Below are 10,026 nucleotides of genomic sequence, written 5' to 3'. Positions count from 1 at the left end.
ATTATATAAAACACACTTAGGCTGTTCATTTTAGGGGGTTTTATTCTTGAGCCCCCTTCCCTTTTCTGAGTACTTAACTGTGCCTGATGGGTAACTGGAAAAGAGGAAAACCTATCTTTATCATTTTGAAAAAAATCATAGACGTTTTCACCATCATATCTTTAACACATGATCGGCAACATTAACACCAAACTAAATTGCATTTGCATGACAGTAAATCGCAACTATAAACATATTTACAGAATGAGCATTTATATTATATCAATTAAAAAAATAAAAATTGCAGGCAGAATTGAAAACAAACACAACATATTTCGGGTTGCTTGGTCAATTAACCTGTAGCCTACAAAAACAGGGAAATAAAAAAATAAAAACTAAATCAATGGAGTACATATGGACATGGATGGAGTTTTATGAAGTACATGTTGTGATAGCGAGTTATAACATGTGATCGGAGGTTCCCCTTGTGCCAAAACATTGATTAAGATTAAAAGATAAACACGTCAATTAAAAGATGTGGGCGATTGATCGTGATGCTGATGAGCCTTAATGAGACGCTTCATGCGAAGAAACTTGTTGTCAGGCAAAAATGAGTCATTGATTTTCCCATACATAGATATCATAGTAACAGTTGTGCTAAAAAATCACTTATATTTTCTTATAGGTAGGTACCATCTTGGTTAATTTCTAACTACTCGCGAAGTACTAAAAAGTGAGTGATAGTTTAAAGCCCGGGATTGTTTTTCACATTAGTTCAGGCTAGACCTAGGGGTTGCGGCATTATCACTTAGATAAAATCCATTGGTGACTTGGCGGGATTTGAACCCGAGACCTCAGGGACTGAAGTCCCGCGTTTTAACCCCCCAGCTCGCTCCCAATAACATGTTAATAGTGGTTGCAATGGAAGTGCAAGTGTAAGTGTTACTCTGTTTAGATGTCTAATTTAACACATGTGGACAAAGAGGTATTTTCCGACAGATTATAATACGGGGATAGCTTATTTCATGCGGGTACGCATGGAAACCACTTCGCTTTCGCAACAATGACTGAATACTCAGATTATATTGTCTGTGACTCATCTGTTCACTATAATTGTTGCCGGGCGTTTTGAGCGCGACTTCAACCCGACGCAAGTATTTATTGGCCTAAAGGGTAAAAATCATTTATTACTTTTGAAGTTTATGTAAATAAGTTCAAATAATAATAGTTGTGACATTGGTTAGAGTGATAAAACCAGAAAAGTTCATGAAAATATAAAATAATGTTTCTTCAAACCTTATAAAAGGACCTACATCGATAATATATCAACGATGAGCAATGCATAGAATAAGAAAGAGCATTTTGTTGGTGCGTAAAAAAACCTAAAACACTACCACAATATGGCTTATTATGTTTGGCAACTGTAGGAAAAAGTTAATGTGCTATTCATGCCAGAGTGTTCATGAATGTGCTATTCATCTTTACTAGAATGCAACAAAATGCCACTTTGTGCGCTAGTTACCCAAATGAATATTTTAGTGGAAGAATATAATACAATTCGCAGTATTTTTTACCTTCTCGTCAATAATGTCAGGGACAAGCAGAATGTTTTGATGTAGGCTTAATATATACATACATGGTGTTTGGTAGTCAGTGTCAAAGATATCAAGCATTATTTATGCACGCAAATAGTGATAAGAATACGACATTCACATTTTTACATATATTTTGGACCGTAATTTATATCGATTGATTATGGTTTATTTACAAAGCCTCAGGGACAGAAGTCCCTTGACTCCTCCTTAAATAAGAGTATTTTTTAGCGAATTTCCCCTAAATAAGCTATTACCGTAGTACTCATGGTAAGACCTGGACCCGGGACCGATTTACTTTTTCGTTTTGAGGTCCCTAGAGACCAAAAATACCATCCGTTGAAATTCATATATATATAAATATATATATATATATATATGTATATATATTTATATATGTGTCCGTTAGCGCGATAACTCGAGTAAAAATCATCCGATTTTGATGAAATTTGGTACAAACGTGTAAACCTACGTTTATTCGAACGAGTTCGCGAACCATTATGATCCAACTATGGGAACAGGGGTTTATGAGGGTTTTATGGGGTAAAAATTGTTTTTTCCCATTTTTGACCCTTAAAACTTAAAATTTAGCAATCCAAACCATCTTGTAGAGCTTAAAAAAACAAATAATTTAGTATATTGAAGCGTTATTATGCACCTAATGGTTACGAAACAAATTTTAAAAATCTGTAAATTTAAAATTCCCATGTTAAGTCAACTGTTGTAGTTTGCTTGTTTATGAACATATTTTGATCAAATTTGGAAAATGGATTCATTTCATACTAGACTATTACATAAAAAAAAAATACCTTTTTACCCTCCCTGTTGCAGCAAACCTAAGTACTCGTTAAAATAATGTTATTTAAATAGGGAATAAATGTGATATTTTTAAGGATAAATTTTAGTGTAAATCCAGTCAGGCAAATGGAAATTCGCTTAGTCTGCAGGTTTGTTCCGGCGGGGTATTATATTTTATTCAAAAATTTGTTGCGACGGCCTATTAAAACTTAATGTTTTCAACTTTTACCCAACATATAATGTTTTTTTATTTTTTTATTTTTAGAATCTGCATTACATATTCCATAAAAAATTATAATTTGTCGAATCCATATGAATGTATAAATTAATCAACCCTACGCTGTATTGATTAGGGATGAACCTAAGCATGACGTCTTAAGGAAATTGTCAGTATAACCTTGTCATTCAAGGTATTGACAGATCACTTACCGTAATTGATATCGATTGATTATGGTTTATTTACAAAGCCTCAATGTCTACCATATCTAATGTCATCCTAACTTTCTAAAATAAAATCCTTTTTCCACACTACTATGTTTTTTTTTCCACTCACGAGTTTAGTCCGGAAAACAGCTGTTTACCGTCTGCTTATAATCAAATAGGATTTCATACGTACAAGTGTATGGTAAGGAATTTTGCCGGACGCCACCTGATAATGATTGTTTTTAGTTATTGAAAACCTCATATATTTCGTAACATAAATAATTATCAACTTAACAAAATGTACACTAAACTTAATTCTAAAATATGAAAGAATATCGTCCGTTATTGTCCAAAATGTGATTACCGTACTCGTATGGTACCAAATCCAGCGAGAAAGATATTTGAATATAAAAAAATAACAAACATTTTAATATTAAAACACATGTTTTGAAATTACATACTAGGAACAGGAATATGGGGGTTTAGTGAGTAGGAGAACCTTTCGCGCCGTTCCGACAGACTGGCTGCACCTAAACTCCAAGTTAGCTGCGGAGAGCTACCTTCTGCCCCTGGGTGTTGGTCCACCTACAGAACCCACAGAACCAAGTGAGGGGGCCCTAGACTAAGGTGTTATGCGATCCATGCTGAGAGTCTCGTGGCACTGGGGAAATAATGTTCAGTGTCTTAACGGAGCCTTCTGGGAACCAGGGGGAACCCAGTCGTATGTACCCCTTACCTCTCTAATCGGGTCACTGGGGAGTTGGACCTTAGATACCCGGTATCCTTGGGATGGGAACAACGTACACGATCTGACCCCAATGGAGGAGGAAAGTCTACTGAAATCTGACGATGACGACAAGCTTGCGGAAACCGGAAAGGAACGAAAAAACGACTTTCCAGGGGCGAGTTGCGAGTTCCAGAGGTGAAGACGGAGGATTGCGGATGCTTTAGCCAAAGGCGAAAAGGTGCTATCGAGAAGTGAGAGGAGGCTGGTGTGGGCTTCCAAGCACTCGAACTCTGCTCCCTGCTAAGCCAGTCACGGCGAGGGCGGCACCCCCAAAGCTGACTCAATTCTGTCTGGGGCGAGAAAAGGAAGACGAGGACGAAAGAGGGAGAGGGCTCGGGTGTTTCACGGAGAGCACCGGCACCCACCTATTCGGAGACACTGTCCGTGGAGAAGATGGCATCGCCAGAACTTAACACCCGGACAGGAAACGAACGGAGGCTGAAGCCAACAAAATCAAGGGTTAGCTGTCCAGGTGGGCCATTCGTGGCAAAGACGGCAAGATAATATGTGCCCAGCCCTACAAGGTCTGCGTATGAGATCCCTTGGCCTATTGACGAGAGATAAATGGGAAGAACAGGTAACCATAGTCAAAAGGTTCCCATGGTTCACTAAGGACCTGGGATTTGACGGAGAATGAGGGTGCACAATAAACTGTTCCAGCTGCGATGCAATCTCATGGTCACTTGTAAGCCTGGCCCATGATAATAAATAATAAATCTAACTGAAATGTGATCTGCCAATAGTAATTATCTTTCAGTCGGCTTAAAGTTTTACATAATTTGTAAATGTAGGCCTACATAATTTGTCATCATCAGTATTATCTAGCCTATACATAATTAATTTGGAAGGGGTTATTTTGTGAACAAAACTCCTCCTCAAGTTATGAACCGATTTTTAAGATTTTGGTATCATTTTAAAAGGGATACTCGTCATACTAACAATAGTACCTGGTGACCAAGCTTTGCTCGGGGGAAATCATTAGTTTACTCTGAAAGCAGTCTTTCCCATAGCATCCCTTTCCCTCCCTTCCCATAGCATTTGAGGGTTGTAGATACCTTAATATAATCGTCATAAACAGTTCCCACACTCTGGACAGCTCGCCTTGACTAATTCCTTCACCACTTCCTACGTCTCGGACCTGTTTCCCTACCTTCCCATATCATTTTAGGATTGCAGATACCTTAATCTAATCGTCATAAACAGTTCCCACACTCCGGAAAGCTCGCCTCGACTACTTCCTTCACCAATTCCTACGTCTCGGACCTGCTTCCCTCCCTTCCCATAGCATTTTAAGGTTGCAGATACCTTAATCTAATTGTCAGAAACAGATTCCACACTCCGCACTGCTAGCCTACTCAACAATGTATCGAGTAATCTTCAGTATAATGGTATAATCTTTGCTCAATAGTAGGCTAAGAAGTGATGTTTTCCCTTTTGTTCTGTATTTTGTAATTTGCTAGTATACTGTGGGTAGATGGCTTATTATGAACACGTGTTACAACTTACAAGTCTTTTGTTTACTTTTTCCTTGTTATTTAATTCAACCAACATGGTTACTTAGCAACCCATAAGACTAATTGGAATTTCTAACTGCAGTAAACTCGTTTTTAGGCCAGAAATAAACTATGTACAACATTTGAAGAAAATCGTCGAAGCCGTTTTTGAAATCTTTTTGCAAACATACATACATACATACAAGCAAACATTGCTCGTATTAGAGTATAGGATACCCCCGCCGCAGCAAACCTGCAGACTAAGCGAATTTCCATTTGCCTGATTTGATTTTCAATTAAATCTATTTCAATAACATTAGGCATAACGATTACCTAGGTTTGCTGCTACAGGGGGAAGGCAATAAAGTGTTTTTTTTTTAATAAAACATAAATAGTTAAGTATAAAAGAAATAGATTTGCCAAGTTTCATAAAAATATATACATAAACAAGTAAACTACAACAGTGTACTTATTCTCCATAAGAATAAAATGGGAATTTTAAATTAACAATGTTTGCACTTAATCCAAAACCAATAACCATACAAAAACATGTCAGTATTCTAAATTATTTTTTTCTAAGCTCTTCAAAATGTTCTATAGAAAAATTAGGAAATGTTATTTTTTGAAAGTTAAAATTTAGAAAAACCTATTTTTACCACATACATCTCCCCATAAAACCCGGTTCCCATGGTCGATCATGCTGGTTCGCGAACTCGTTCGAATACACCACGTACACCACAAACAACCATTAACCAACTCCACATGGGGAGTCTGGTTCATTAGTTGGTGTATGGTGGTTCGAATACACCATTTCGTAGGTTTACACGTTTGTACCAAATGTCATCAAAATCGGATCATTTTTGCTCAAGTTATCGTGCTAATGGACACACACACACACACACCCACGCACACACATATATATTAATTTGAACGGATTGTGTTTTTGGCCTATGGGGACATCAAAACCAAAAAGTAAATCGGTCCCGGGTTCAGGTCTTACCATGACACCTGTTGTAATAGTTTATTCCCTATATGGGAAATTCGCTAATAATAAGCTCAAAATACGGTAGGGGCTTTGCTACAGTGTCTTCTAGAGACCTACTACACCGGTTCACATTTTTATAACCATCAAAATGTTGGTATGCAGACATAGACTACAAACATTCAAAAGTCAAGAAAAAGAAGGATCGACACGTAAACCACTTATATCTTAAACGATTATGCTACAGTTTACTGAAAATATATTTCCCAAACATGAGTTAAAAATGTGATGGCATAAACGTATACTAACATAGATTGTATCTAAGTAAGACAATACTTGATTTTATGATTTCATTTATTTTGATTTTACCCAAGTGTTGAAGTGTTAGTTAAAACATGTATAGTTATAATCTACACATTACCTGACAACGCAGATCCATTACGATAGAAAAAAACAACATTTTAAAGTGAAATAGTATGTAGGCAAACACCAATATTTTTGCAGACAAGTAACATAAAAAATTGCAATGGCAGTTTGAAATTATATGTTTGTTAAAACAGCACCGAAACGGTTTTAAATTGTTAGTGTCGGCTGCTAGACTTTAAAAATATTTTACTTAAATTTCGAAAAAACTGAAATCCTAAACTAGAATCGGCATTAACATTCCCTTGCTTTCGAAATAATCTTACAACAAAAAATCACGAGAATCCGTTATGTGGTTGAGTCAGAATCTTGAATTAAAAAACAAACCCTGTTACGGTTTAATATAGGCTATAAGATATCGCAATCGCACACTCTGGTACAAATCAATCTCAACCACCCATATTACCTCTTACTTTTACTCTTAATTTTATGAAACATAATTTTGCAAACTTAAGTTGCAAAGCGGTTTTATTAACATATACACCTTATAAAAAAACTTATTTATCATTACTGATTTAAAGTAATTCTGATATTTTGATTAGTAAAACCTCAATAGCGAGTAACCTACTAGATTCGGAGGTTGTCAAGTTATCCAGAACATTTAAATTTCTAACATGTTTTAATAAATAAATCCATAACAGACTAATTTTTACATTTAAATTTATTACTTACAAGGGTATTTTCACATATTGTGTAAACAATCTTTAAAGAAATGTTGAATATTACATGTTGAATGTATATCTATAGGCCTATAGGCAAGCATGTTTTTTTAAAACCTTTATTCTCAGCTTGTGTGCATTGCAGGGAGAATTTACGCATAATGTTAAAAAGATATTTTCCTGCAGATGTGCAGAATACCTTTAGAAATTAAAATAGGCTCAAAAATAACAACAAAAAATGAATATAAAATTTTAAAAAATTAACATGGGCCTTAAGGGGTTGCTATGCTGGTGACGAAATAACAACAAAATATAAACAGAAAATCAAAACAAATTGAAGAAATTTCAAACAAATGTATTAATTACAGCGTGTGTTTAAATTTCTTATTTTTGCGTGCTCCCTCTGTTGACTGTCGTGTGACGAGTTAGTGAGGTTATAGTGTTCTTTGGTTCTACTTCAGCGATAATTATGAATCTGCCCTAGGCTATATCAAAACTAAGGAACTTATTCTCACAACCTTTAGAATAGTATTATATATATATATATATATTTGTAGTTACTAACAATTAATTATTTAATTGCGTTATATGGGGTAGTTCCCTAAAAGAGATCAATCACAATTTGCTTATTCTTATTTAATCATCTGTTTCTAATACTCAATAATCGGGACCAAACCTAAAGCAATGCGATTTATTTATCTGATCTATAGATCAAATCTATTGAAATAGATCCCCGAATAGATACCCCGAATCTATAGATTCAATAGATCGTCAAATGTAGAGAAGTAGGACATACTTAATCGTTCAAGTCCGAAGGAAGGCGATCCCTAGAGATTAGAGTTACTGTCGCCTGGATTTGGCATGCCAGTAATTAGGGCGTATCCTATAGGCTAATCAGGATAGTGTGGTAAGCAAGGGGTACATAGGGCTGTGGATCTCACTAGTCACTAGAAAGCGAATAATGCATGGTTGTTTCTTCGATTAAGAGTTAACTATGCCGATGGAAATAGATAAATTAATGTTAGGTTTAGTTTGACTCTTTATTGTGTAACTCTTTCAAAATATCACATACCAAACTTCTAACAAGCTTAGGTTTATTACCTTCATAAAGTACCCGGTGGTGGAGCGTCGTTTGGTTAAATCTTAGGTGTCTGAAATGCGTGTGAATGTAATGTAGCATAAGTAACGCAGAAAATAGTTGTGCCAGAAAACGAAAGCAAATTTGTGCTCCTTACAATTTAAGATTGAATCAAATCCTAAATACTGCAGGATTATTTTATCATAGCGTTCATATACGCTACGTAATATTTAGTGATGCATATTGTTTTTCAACCTAGTGAGGATGTGACTTTCGGCCTATCCCGCTCCCACTTGAATATCACTAGGATTCACCCCTTATTTCAACCCTGTAATATTCTTTTTGTACCAAGTTAAATACTGGTCATGTTGGGTTTGTATTGTTAAAATGACCATCAACGTTTATATTGTATCACTGTATATTAAAACAGAAGTTTCTCGGCGTTTCTGATATGACCCGGTTTCTAAGTAGTATTTCCGGATATCGGAAGATGACTTAACAAACCAGGCAACTTGTAGATTGGACCAGATTTCAGATCCTGAATCGTGGTGAAAATTATGTTTTCAGATTTACTAAATTTATCAATATTATCCATTGAGAATACCTGTGATTTAAGTTGTATATTTTGCCTGGTTTGGACTGGTGTAAGATTATGTGAGAATTACAATAAATTCCGGTTCTTTGTTAAGCAATGTTTAAAGGAAAGACTGATATTCAGTACCTGGGTTCGAAGTACCAATGTTTGGTATGGAAATGAAATATTATTTTAAGAAAATAAAGTTAATGATCGAGATATAAGAGAGTTAAATTAGAAAAGGTTATGAGAAATAGTTTGAAGGACCAGAGGGGTAAAGTTAAAATTGAAAGAATATGTGAGAGAGAAAGAAATAAACTAATGTTTACAAGAAAACTAACTGTTTTATTTGAGCTTTAATGTAAAATATGTGTTTAACAGTGTGTTAATAAATGTAATTATAGCACATGTTAGAGAGGTGTACAGTAAGTAAAACGCAGAGTTTTAAATAAACGTTTACAAGTTTACTGAACAGTCGAGCAATGTTAAACTTTGAGATGCAAATTCCCAAATGAAAATTAATATTTAACAATAATGCTTTTCTACTTTATATTTATCTTTCCTTATTTTTATTGTAAAGTGAACAACGGACATTATGTCTTTACATTTTCAAGTATTAAATCCACAAAGTTCCTTTTCGTATTATGTAATAGCTTTTGCATCTGTAGGGGAGTATTGGAGTAATGGTTCATTAGAGTGCTAATTTATTCAGAGACGAGTCGAGAGCACGCAAGAGTCTACGTTTGTCGTGTTACTTGCAGACAATATAGCTTTAAACAGGGAAACTTCTATTTTTGTGCTTATAACAAACGTCTGTTCCACCACGCCATGATCATAAAGAGCAAATACAGTAGTTAAGAATCTTCAAATCGAGGAGTGCTTCAAATGGCTCTCAGAACCTTGGACGTGAATGATTTATTAATAGCTCTATTATATTGGGTATATTTGAACCATCTGAACTCCATTATATCTAAGTTAAACCAATTTTGATTCTCGAGAACAGGGATCTACGATGAGTAAAATGGCCTACACTTGATCGGCCAGGAACATTTTTAATACGGTTCATCTAATAATATGTATTCTTATTATTTTTGGGAAGTTACAAAAGAAAGTAATATAGTTCGACAATAATATAATATAATAATACATCTATTAGTAAATTTACTCGTGTCCGTTGCGTCCAAAACCACAAAATGACTACAACAATAGTATTTGTTATTTACCATGCAGGATTGCTG

Source organism: Macrosteles quadrilineatus, unplaced genomic scaffold (genome assembly GCF_028750875.1).
Source record: "Macrosteles quadrilineatus isolate MER2022 unplaced genomic scaffold, UCM_ALF_1.0 Scaffold_7__1_contigs__length_78375512, whole genome shotgun sequence".
Taxonomy (NCBI): domain Eukaryota; kingdom Metazoa; phylum Arthropoda; class Insecta; order Hemiptera; family Cicadellidae; genus Macrosteles; species Macrosteles quadrilineatus.
The sequence above is the reverse complement of the archived record's forward strand: the minus strand, read 5'-3'. Positions refer to the sequence as shown.